A 13,144-nucleotide genomic window follows, 5' to 3' on the forward strand; every position below is an offset into this window, starting at 1 on the left:
GTATAGTAAAGTACAAAAAGTTATATTATAATAAGGCATAAAAACTCACAAAAACGACATAGTATAGATAAGCATAAAAAGTCATAAAAACGTCTTAGTATAGTAAGGCATAAAAAGTCATAAAAACGTCTTACTATAGTAAGGCATAAAAAGTCACAAAAACGTCATAGTATAGTAAGGCATAAAAAGTCATAGTATAGTAAGGCATAAAAAGTCATAAAAACTACATAGTATAGTAAGGTATAAAAAGTCATAGTATAGTAAGGCATAAAAAGTCACAAAAACGTCATAGGATAGTAAGGCATAAAAAGTCATAAAAATGTCATAGTATAGTAAGGCATGAAAAGTCATAAAAAAGACATAGTACAGTCAAGTATAAAAAGTCATAAAAACGACATAGTATAACAAGGCATAAAAAGTCATAAATACGTCATAGTATAGTAAGGCATAAAAAGTCATAGTATAGTAAGGCATAAAAAGTCATAAAAACGTCATAGTATAGTATAGTAAGGCATAAAAAGTCATAAAAACTACATAGTATAGTAAGGTATAAAAAGTCATAGTATTGTAAGGCATAAAAAGTCACAAAAACGTCATAGTATAGCAAGGCATAAAAAGTCATAGTATAGTAAGGCATAAAAAATCATAAAAACGACATAGTATAGTAAGGCATAAAAAATCATAAAAACAACATAGTATAGTAAGGCATAAAAAGTCACAAAAACGTCATAGTATAGCAAGGCACAAAAAGTCATGGTATAGTAAGGCATAAAAAGTCATAAAAACGTCATAGTATAGTAAGGCATAAAAAGTCATAAAAACGTCATAGTATAGTAAGGCATAAAAAATCATAAAAACGACATAGTATAGTAAGGTATAAAAAGTCATAGTATAGTAAGGCATAAAAACTCACAAAAACGACATAGTATAGTAAGCATAAAAAGTCATAAAAATGTCATAGTATAGTAAGGCATAAAAAGTCATAAAAACGTCATAGTATAGTAAGGCATAAAAAGTCATAAAAACGTCATAGTATAGTAAGGCATAAAAAGTCATAGTATAGTAAGGCATAAAAAGTCATAAAAACTACATAGTATAGTAAGGTATAAAAAGTCATAGTATAGTAAGGCATAAAAAGTCACAAAAACGTCATAGGATAGTAAGGCATAAAAAGTCATAAAAATGTCATAGTATAGTAAGGCATGAAAATGACATGGTATAGTAAGGCATAAAAAGTCAAAAAAACTACATAGTATAGTAAGGTATAGAAAGTCATAGTATAGTAAGGTATAAAAAGTCATAGTATAGTAAGGCATAAAAAGTCACAAAAACGTCATAGGATAGTAAGGCATAAAAAGTCATAAAAATGTCATAGTATAGTAAGGCATGAAAATGACATGGTATAGTAAGGCATAAAAAGTCATAAAAACTACATAGTATAGTAAGGTATAGAAAGTCATAGTATAGTAAGGCATAAAAAGTCACAAAAACGTCATAGGATAGTAAGGCATAAAAAGTCATAAAAATGTCATAGTATAGTAAGGCATGAAAATGACATGGTATAGTAAGGCATAAAAAGTCAAAAAAACTACATAGTATAGTAAGGTATAGAAAGTCATAGTATAGTAAGGCATAAAAAGTCATAAAAACGTCATAGTATAGTAAGGCATAAAAAGTCATAAAAACGTCATAGTATAGTAAGGCATAAAAAGTCATAAAAACAAAATGGTATAGCAAGGCATAAAAATTCATTGTATAATAAGGCATAAAAAATCATAAAAACAACATAGTATAGCAAGGCATAAAAAGTCATAGTATAGTAAGGCATAAAAAGTCATAAAAACGTCATAGTATAGTAAGGCATAAAAAGTCATAGTATAGTAAGGCATAAAAAGTCATAAAAACTACATAGTATAGTAAGGTATAAAAAGTCATAGTATAGTAAGGCATAAAAAGTCACAAAAACGTCATAGTATAGTAAGGCATAAAAAGTCATAAAAACGTCATAGTATAGTAAGGCATAAAAAGTCATAGTATAGTAAGGCATAAAAAGTCATAAAAACTACATAGTATAGTAAGGTATAAAAAGTCATAGTATAGTAAGGCATAAAAAGTCACAAAAACGTCATAGTATAGTAAGGCATAAAAAGTCATAAAAATGTCATAGTATAGTAAGGCATGAAAATGTCATAGTATAGTAAGGCATAAAAAGTCAAAAAAACTACATAGTATAGTAAGGTATAGAAAGTCATAGTATAGTAAGGTATAAAAAGTCATAGTATAGTAAGGCATAAAAAGTCATAAAAACGTCATAGTATAGTAAGGCATAAAAAGTCATAAAAACGTCATAGTATAGTAAGGCATAAAAAGTCATAGTATAGTAAGGCATAAAAAGTCATAAAAACTACATAGTATAGTAAGGTATAAAAAGTCATAGTATAGTAAGGCATAAAAAGTCACAAAAACGTCATAGGATAGTAAGGCATAAAAAGTCATAAAAATGTCATAGTATAGTAAGGCATGAAAATGACATGGTATAGTAAGGCATAAAAAGTCAAAAAAACTACATAGTATAGTAAGGTATAGAAAGTCATAGTATAGTAAGGCATAAAAAGTCATAAAAACGTCATAGTATAGTAAGGCATAAAAAGTCATAAAAACAAAATGGTATAGCAAGGCATAAAAATTCATTGTATAGTAAGGCATAAAAAATCATAAAAACAACATAGTATAGCAAGGCATAAAAAGTCATAGTATAGCAAGGCATAAAAAGTCATAAAAACGTCATAGTATAGTAAGGCATAAAAAGTCATAAAAACGAAATGGTATAGAAAGGCATAAAAATTCATTGTATAGTAAGGCATAAAAAGTCATAAAAATATCATAGTATAGTTAGGCATGAAAACGACAGTATACTAAGGCATAAAAAGTCATACTATAGAAAGGCATAAAAAGTCATAAAAACGATATAGTATAGCAAGGCATAAAACGTCATAGTATAGTAAGGCATAAAAAACTCATGAAAATGTCATAGTATAGTAAGGCATGAAAAGTCATAAAAACGACATACTACAGTCAGGTATAAAAAGTCATAAAAACGATATAGTATAGTAAGGCATAAAAAGTCATGGTATAGTAAGGCATGAAAAGTCATAAAAACGACATATTACAGTCAGGTATAAAAAGTCATAAAAACGATATAGTATAGTAAGGCATAAAAAGTCATAAAAACGACATATTACAGTCAGGTATAAAAAGTCATAAAAACGATATAGTATAGTAAGGTATAGAAAGTCATAAAAACGTCATACTATAGTAAGGCATAAAAAACTCATGAAAATGTCATAGTATAGTAAGGCATGAAAAGTCATAAAAACTACATAGTACAGTCAGGTATAAAATGTCATAAAAACGACATAGTATAGTAAGGCATAAAAAGTCATGAAAACATCATAGTATGGTAAGGCATAAAAAGTCAAAAAAACTACATAGTATAGTAAGGCATAAAAAGTCACAAAAACGACATAGTATAGTAAGGCATAAAAAGTCATAAAAATGTCATAGTATAGTAAGGCATAAAAAGTCATAGTATAGTAAGGCATAAAAATTCATAAAAACGTCATAGTATAGTAAGGCATAAAAAGTCATAGTATAGTAAGCCATAAAAAGTCATAAAAACGTCATAGTATAGTAAGTCATAAAAACGTCATAGTATAGTAAGGCATAAAAAGTCACAAAAACGTCATAGTATAGCAAGGCATAAAAATGTCATAGTATAGTAAGGCATAAAAAATCATAAAAACAACATAGTATAGTAAGGCATAAAAAAGTCAAAGTATAGCAAGTCGCCACTGCTAAATGAATGTAGAGGAAACACTGACATAGTATAGTAAGGCATAAAAAGTCATAAAAACAGCATAGTATAGTAAGGCGCAAAAATGTCTCAAAAAGTCATAGTATAGTAAGCCATAAAAAGTCATAAAATCAACATAGTATAGTAAGGCATGAAAAGTCATAGTATAGCAAGGCATAAAATCTCATAGTATAGTAAGGCATAAAATCTCATAGTATAGTAAGGCATAAAAAGTCATAAAAATATCATAGTATAGTAAGGCATAAAAATTCATTGTATAGTAAGCATAAAAAGTCATAAAAACGTCATAGTATAGTTAGGCATGAAAACGACATAGTATAGTAAGGCATAAAAAGTCATAAAAACTACATAGTATGGCAAGGCATAAAAATTCAAAGTATAGTAAGGCATAAAAATGACATAGTATAGTAAGGCATAAAAAGTCATAAAAACGTCATAGTATAGTAAGGCATAAAAAGTCACAAAAACGTCATAGTTTAGTAAGGTATAAAAAGTCATAGTATAGTAAGGCATAAAAAGTCATAAAAACGTCATAGTATAGTAAGTCATAAAAACGTCATAGTATAGTAAGGCATAAAAAGTCATAAAAACAACATAGTATAGTAAGGCATAAAAATTCATAGTATACTGAGGCATAAAAAACGACATAGTAAAGTAAGGCATGAAAACGACATAGTATAGTAAAGTACAAAAAGTTATAGTATAATAAGGCATAAAAAGTCATAAAAACAACATATAAATAGTAAGCCATAAAAAGTCACAAAAACGTCATAGTATAGTGAAGTACAAAAAGTTATAGTATAATAAGGCATAAAAAGTCACAAAAACGACATAGTATAGATAAGCATAAAAAGTCATAAAAACGTCATAGTATAGTAAGGCATAAAAAATCATAAAAACAACATAGTATAGTAAGGTATAAAAAGTCATAGTATAGTAAGGCATAAAAAGTCACAAAAACGTCATAGTATAGCAAGGCATAAAAAGTCATAGTATAGTAAGGCATAAAAAGTCAAAAAACGTCATACTATAGTAAGGCATAAAAAGTCATAAAAACTACATAGTATAGTAAGGTATAAAAAGTCATAGTATTGTAAGGCATAAAAAGTCACAAAAACGTCATAGTATAGCAAGGCATAAAAAGTCATAGTATAGTAAGGCATAAAAAGTCATAAAAACGTCATACTATAGTAAGGCATAAAAAGTCATAAAAACAACATAGTATAGTAAGGCATAAAAAATCATAAAAACGACATAGTATAGTAAAGTACAAAAAGTTATATTATAATAAGGCATAAAAACTCACAAAAACGACATAGTATAGATAAGCATAAAAAGTCATAAAAACGTCTTAGTATAGTAAGGCATAAAAAGTCATAAAAACTACATAGTATAGTAAGGTATAAAAAGTCATAGTATAGTAAGGCATAAAAAGTCATAAAAACGTCATAGTATAGTAAGGCATAAAAAGTCATAAAAACAAAATGGTATAGCAAGGCATAAAAATTCATTGTATAGTAAGTCATAAAAAATCATAAAAACGACATAGTATAGCAAGGCATAAAAAGTCATAGTATAGCAAGGCATAAAAAGTCATGAAAATGTCATTGTATAGTAAGGCATAAAAAGTCATAAAAATGTCATAGTATCGTAAGGCATAAAAACGTTATACTATACTAAGGCATAAAAAGTCATAAAAACGTCATAGTATAGTAAGGTATAAAAACGTCATAAAAACGACATAGTATAGCAAGGCATAAAAAGTCAGTATAGTAAGGCATAAAAAGTCACAAAAACAACATAGTATAGTAAGGCATAAAAAGTCATAAAAATGTCATATTATCGTAAGGCATAAAAACGTTATACTATACCAAGGCATAAAAAGTCATAAAAACAAAATGGTATAGCAAGGCATAAAAATTCATTGTATAGCAAGGCATAAAAAGTCATAAAAATGTCATAGTATAGTTAGGCATGAAAACGACATAGTATACTAAGGCATAAAAAGTCATACTATAGTAAGGCATAAAAAGTCATAAAAACATCATAGTATAGTAAGGCATAAAAAGTCATAAATACGTCATAGTATAGTAAGGCATGAAAACGACATAGTATAGTAAGGCACAAAAAGTCATAGTATAGTTAGGCATAAAAACTCACAAAAACGAAATAGTATAGATAGGCATAAAAAGTCATAAAAACATCATAGTATAGTAACGCATAAAAAGTCATAAAAACAACATAGTATAGTAAGGCATAAAAAGTCATAAAAACGTCATAGTATAGTAAGGCATAAAAACGTCATAAAAACGACAGTTTAGCAAGGCATAAAAAGTCAGTATAGTAAGGCATAAAAAGTCACAAAAACGACAGTATAGTGAGGCATGAAAAGTCATAAAAACGACATAGTATAGTAAGCATAAAAAGTCACAAAAACATCATAGTATAGTAAGGCATAAAAAGTCACAAAAACGACATAGTACAGATAGGCATAAAAAGTCATAAAAAATCATACTATAGTAAGGCATAAAAAGTCACAAAAACGTCATAGTATAGCAAGGCATAAAAAGTCATGAAAATGTCATAGTATAGTAAGGCATAAAAAGTCATAAAAATGTCATATTATCGTAAGGCATAAAAACGTTATACTATACCAAGGCATAAAAAGTCATAAAAACAAAATGGTATAGCAAGGCATAAAAATTCATTGTATAGCAAGGCATAAAAAGTCATAAAAATGTCATAGTATAGTTAGGCATGAATACGACATAGTATACTAAGGCATAAAAAGTCAAACTATAGTAAGGCATAAAAAGTCATAAAAACATCATAGTATAGAAAGGCATAAAAAGTCATAAAAATGTCATAGTATAGTTAGGCATGAAAACGACATAGTATACTAAGGCATAAAAAGTCATACTATAGTAAGGCATAAAAAGTCATATAAAACTACATAGTATAGCAAGGCATAAAAATTCATAGTATAGTAAGGCATAAAAACGACATAGCATAGTAAGGCATAAAAACGTCATACTATAGTAAGGCATATAAAGTCATAAAAACAACATAGTATAGTAAGGTATAAAAAGTCATAGTATAGTAAGGCATAAAAAGTCACAAAAACGTCATAGTATATAGTAAAGTACAAAAAGTTATAGTATAATAAGGCATAAAATCTCACAAAAACGACATAGTATAGATAGGCATAAAAAGTCATAAAAACAACATACTATAGTAAGGCATAAAAAGTCATAAAAACAACATACTATAGTAAGGCATAAAAAGTCACAAAAACGTCATAGTATAGTAAGGCATGAAAACGACATAGTATAATAACGCATAAAAAGTCATAAAAACGTCATAGTATAGTAAGGCATAAAAAGTCATAAAAACGAAATGGTATAGAAAGGCATAAAAATTCATTGTATAGTAAGGCATAAAAAGTCATAAAAATATCATAGTATAGTTAGGCATGAAAACGACAGTATACTAAGGCATAAAAAGTCATACTATAGAAAGGCATAAAAAGTCATATAAAACTACATAGTATAGCAAGGCATAAAAATTCATATTATTGTAAGGCATAAAAACGACATAGTATAGTAAGGCATAAAAAGTCATAAATATGTCATAGTATAGTAAGGCATGAAAACGACATAGTATAGTAAGGCATAAAAAGTCATAAAAACAAAATGGTATAGCAAGGCATAAAAATTCATAGTATAGTAAGGCATAAAAAGTCATAAAAATGTCATAGTATAGTAAGGCATGAAAACGACATAGTATAGTAAGGCATAAAAAGTCATAAATATGTCATAGTATAGTAAGGCATAAAAAGTCATAAAAACATCATAGTATAGAAAGGCATAAAAAGTCATAAAAATATCATAGTATAGTTAGGCATGAAAACGACAGTATACTAAGGCATAAAAAGTCATACTATAGAAAGGCATAAAAAGTCATATAAAACTACATAGTATAGCAAGGCATAAAAATTCATATTATTGTAAGGCATAAAAACGACATAGTATAGTAAGGCATAAAAACGTCATACTATAGTAAGGCATATAAAGTCATAAAAACAACATAGTATAGTAAGGTATAAAAAGTCATAGTATAGTAAGGCATAAAAAGTCATAAAAACGTCATAGTATAGTAAGGCATAAAAAGTCATAAAAACGTCATAGTATAGTAAGGCATAAAAAGTCATAAAAACGTCATAGTATAGTAAGGCATAAAAAGTCATAAAAACAACATACTATAGTAAGGCATAAAAAGTCATAAAAACAACATAGTATAGTAAGGCATAAAAAGTCATAAAAACGTCATAGTATAGTAAGGCATAAAAAGTCATAGTATAGCAAGGCATAAAAAGTCATAAAAACGTCATAGTATAGTAAGGCATAAAAAGTCATAAAAACGAAATGGTATAGAAAGGCATAAAAATTCATTGTATAGTAAGGCATAAAAAGTCATAAAAATATCATAGTATAGTTAGGCATGAAAACGACAGTATACTAAGGCATAAAAAGTCATACTATAGAAAGGCATAAAAAGTCATATAAAACTACATAGTATAGCAAGGCATAAAAATTCATATTATTGTAAGGCATAAAAACGACATAGTATAGTAAGGCATAAAAAGTCATAAATATGTCATAGTATAGTAAGGCATGAAAACGACATAGTATAGTAAGGCACAAAAAGTCATGGTATAGTAAGGCATAAAAACTCACAAAAACGACAGTATAGATAGGCATAAAAAGTCATAAAAACAACATACTATAGTCAGGCATAAAAAGTCATAAAAACGTCATAGTATAGTAACGCATAAAAAGTCATAAAAACAACATAGTATAGTAAGGCATAAAAACGTCATACTATAGTAAGGCATAAAAAGTCATAAAAACAAAATGGTATAGTAAGGTATAAAAAGTCATAGTATAGTAAGGCATTAAAAGTCATAAAAACGACATAGTATAGTAAAGTACAAAAAGTTATAGTATAATAAGGCATAAAAAGTCACAAAAACGACATAGTATAGTGAGGCATAAAAAGTCATAGTATAGTAAGGCATAAAAACGACATAGTATAGTAAGGCATAAAAAGTCATAAATACGTCATAGTATAGTAAGGCATGAAAACGACATAGTATAGTAAGGCATAAAAAGTCATGAAAATGTCATAGTATGGTAAGGCATAAAAAGTCATAAAAACGACATAGTACAGTCAGGTATAAAAAGTCATAAAAACGACATAGTATAGTAAGGCACAAAAAGTCATGGTATAGTAAGGCATATAAAATAATAAAAACGTCATAGTATAGTAAGGCATAAAAAGTCATAAAAACGTCATAGTATAGTAAGGCATAAAAACGTCATACTATAGTAAGGCATATTAAGTCACAAAAATCAAAAAAAATCATGGTAAAACAAGGCATGAATACATCATAGTAATGTATGGCCTATAAATGTAAAAAAAATGTCATATTGTATGAAGGCGTAAAAAAGTAAAAAAAAGATCACAGAATAGTTATGCATAAAAATGTCGAAAACCATCATAAGGCACAAAATTTTCATCGCATAGTTAGGCATATCATATTACGGCATAAAAATGTATCATAGAAAATTCACACTTTATTCATTGGTTCATCACAATTTGTACCTTTGTACTTAGTATGAACTAGCTTTGTACTACCTAGGATGTAAATCTGTCCTTACACGCATGCTCCCTATCTGGTGCTGCATGGTATGAAGTAAGGAGTTGTTTCTCCTTTAATACACAGCTATTTCTCCTTGATAGGTTGACACTTATGAATTTTTCAGACACACACTTCCTGACCCTTCAGTCTGCCATTACACTCTGTTGTGACTGTACGCTGATCCTCTGCAAAGGTCTTATTAAAATTCACAAAAACAACTTGATCATTTTGTCAACTCTTTATTTTCAGATTTCCACCACAAATGTCATAGTATAGTCAGTCATAAAACCATAAAAAAAATCATAATATAGTAAGACAAAAAAAAAAAAAAAAAAAAATGTTATAGAATAGTTATGCATAAAAACATAAAAAAAAATCATAGTATAGTAAGGCATAAAAATGTAAAAAAAACCCATCATAGTATAGTAAGGTATAAAATGACATAGTATAGCATAAAAACATAAAACATAAAAACATCAAAAAATTTCATAGTATAGTAAGGCATAAAACTGTCAAAAAACATCAAAGTATAGTAAGGCATAAAATTACATCATATAGTAAGGCATAAATGTCATAGCATAGTAAGACATAAAAACGGCAAAAAACATAGTATAGTAAGACATAAAACGTCATAGTATAATAAGGCATTAATGTCATAGCATAGTAAGACATAAGAAAGGGAAAAAAAACATTATAGTATAGTAAGATATAAAATGTCATAAAACCGTCATAGTATAGTAAGGCATAAAAACATCAAAAAAACATCATAGTATAGCAAGGCATAAAACGTCATAGTATAATAATCGTATGAAAACGTTTCAGTACAGAATGCATAATAAGGTAAAAAAAAACGTCATAGTATAGTAATGCTTAAAAATTTAATAAATATGTCATATTATAGTAAGGCATAAAAATGTCAAAAATTGTCATGTATAATAAGGAATAAAAACATCAAAAAACATCACAGTATATTAAGGCATAAAATGTCATAGTTGAATCAGGCATAAAAACAACAAAAAAAAGGTCATAGTATAGTAAGACAAAAACATCCAGAAACGTCAAAGTGTAGTAAGACATAAAAATGTAAAACAAATTTCATAGTATAGCAAGGCATGAAAATGTGATATTGTATAGTAAGGCATAAAGACATCATAGCATAGTAAGACATGACAAGGTCAAAAAACACATAGTCTAGAAAGGCATAAAAATGTCATAGCATAGTAAGACATAAAAAAATCAAAAAAACGTAAAAGTATAGTAAGGCATAAGATATCATAACATAGTAAGGCATAAAAACATTTAAAAAATCATAGTATGGCAAAGCATAAAAACGTTAAAAAAATATAGTATAGTGAGGCATAAAATGTCATATTATAGTAAGGCATAAAAACACCATAGTATAGTAAGACATAAAATGTCATAGCATAGTAAGGCATAAAATGTCATAAAACTTCATAGTACAGCAAGACATAAAAACGTCAAAAAAGATCATGGTATAGTAAGGCATAAAATGTCAAAGTTTAGTCAGGCATAAAAACAACAAAAACGTCACAGTATAATAAGGCATAAAAACGTCAAAAAACATCATAGTATAGTAAGGCATAAAAGCATCATAGTATAGTAAGACAAAAACATCAAGAAACGTCAAAGTGTAGTAAGACATAAAAACGTAAAACAAAATGTCATAGTATAGCAAGGCATGAAAATGTCAAAAAACATCATAGTCTAGAAAGGCATAAAAACGTCATATATAGTATGGCATATAATGTCAGCATAGTCAGAGATAAAAAAAAATCAAAAAACGTCAGGATAATAAGGCATAAAAACATCAAAAAATGTCATAGTATAGTAAGGCATAAAACTGTCAAAAAACATCATAGTATAGTAAGGCATAAAATTACATCATATAGTAAGGCATAAATGTCATAGCATAGTAAGACATAAAAACGGGAAAAAAAAATTAGTATAGTAAGACCTAAAACGTCATAAAACCGTCATAGTATAGTAAGGCATAAAAACATCAAAAAAACATCATAGTATAGCAAGGCATAAAGACGTCATAGTATAGTCAGACATAAAAAAAATCAAAAAAACGTAATAGTAAGGCATAAAAACTTCATCATACAGTAAGGCATAATATATCATAATATAGTAAGGCATAAAAAAAATAGTATGGTAAAGCATAAAAACGAAAAAAAATATCATAGTATAGTAAGGCATAAAAACGCCATAAAACGTCATAGTATAGTAAGGCATGAGAAATGTTACAGTGTATTAAGACATAAAAATGTAAAAAAAAAACATAGTATAACAACGTATAAAAACGTCATAGTATAGTAAGGAATAAGTCTCTTTTTCCTCAGAAAGCTCAGGTCCTTTGACGTCTGCAGTGAAATGCTGCATATGTTTTATCAGTCAGTGGTGGGCTGTGTACCGTTTTATGTTGCAGTCTGCTGGGGCAGCAGCATGTCAGTCATGAACAAAATGATAATGGACAAGCTGGTAAAAAAAAAAAAAGGCTGGGTCTGTGCTTGGCAGGAGCGTGGACTCACTCACTACTGTTGTGGAGAGACACATGCAATGTAAGATGGAGGCCATGAGACAATCCCAACCATCCTCTCATCCATTCTGGCAGGACAGAGAAGCAGCTACAGGTGCATCAAATGTGTCATCTCACTGTGCTGCAGAACAGAGAGGTTCAGGAGATCCCTTGTTCCCACCGCCATCAGGCTACACAACACCTCAGCTGAAGGAAGTGGGCTAATCTAATTATTATTGTTTATTTATTATTAACTGTTTTTATTATTATTATTATCAATGAGCTAATGGACACATGCATTTCCCCTAGGGGATAAATAAAGTATCTATCTATCTCTCTATCGATCTATCTATAAATATAGCAATAAACGTCATACTATAGTGAGGCATATAAATGTTAAAAAACATCATAGTATAGTAAGGCATAAAAGGTCAGTCTCGTATGGAATTAAAATAGTAAGGTGTAAAAACATCATAATATAGTAAGGCATAAAAATGTCATAGTACAGTAAGGTATAAAAAGTTATAGTATACTAAGTTGTACTTACTACAATTATTGTAGCTGTAGTTACTTTAGAAAATAGTTTGACATTTTACATACAAAAATACAAAGTGCATAAAGATGATTTGCTATAGACTAAACTACCAAACAGCATATATAACAATTACATGTTTGACTGTATTTTTTCTTTTAAAAATGCCAAACATTTCATGGTTCTTGGTTCACAAATGTAAAGGTTTGCTTCCTTGCCTTTTAACCATTTTAACATTTTTTATTTCTTCTTCTTTCTTTTTAGTTACATTTGTCGAGTTATTAGTTGGACAAATCAAGGTGTCAGATTTCTCACTAATTTCTGAAGCCAATCAATTAATCAAGAAAATAATCTGCAGATTCATTCATAATGAAAAGTAGTTGGAGCTTAATATAAAAGCTCCACCTCAACCAACATTAAAATGGAAAATTAATAACGATGATATACAAGTCTTCCATTCAGTATTTTTACTTCAGATACATTTTCCTGAATGTATTT

This window comes from Seriola aureovittata, chromosome 7 (genome assembly GCF_021018895.1).
Source record: "Seriola aureovittata isolate HTS-2021-v1 ecotype China chromosome 7, ASM2101889v1, whole genome shotgun sequence".
Taxonomy (NCBI): domain Eukaryota; kingdom Metazoa; phylum Chordata; class Actinopteri; order Carangiformes; family Carangidae; genus Seriola; species Seriola aureovittata.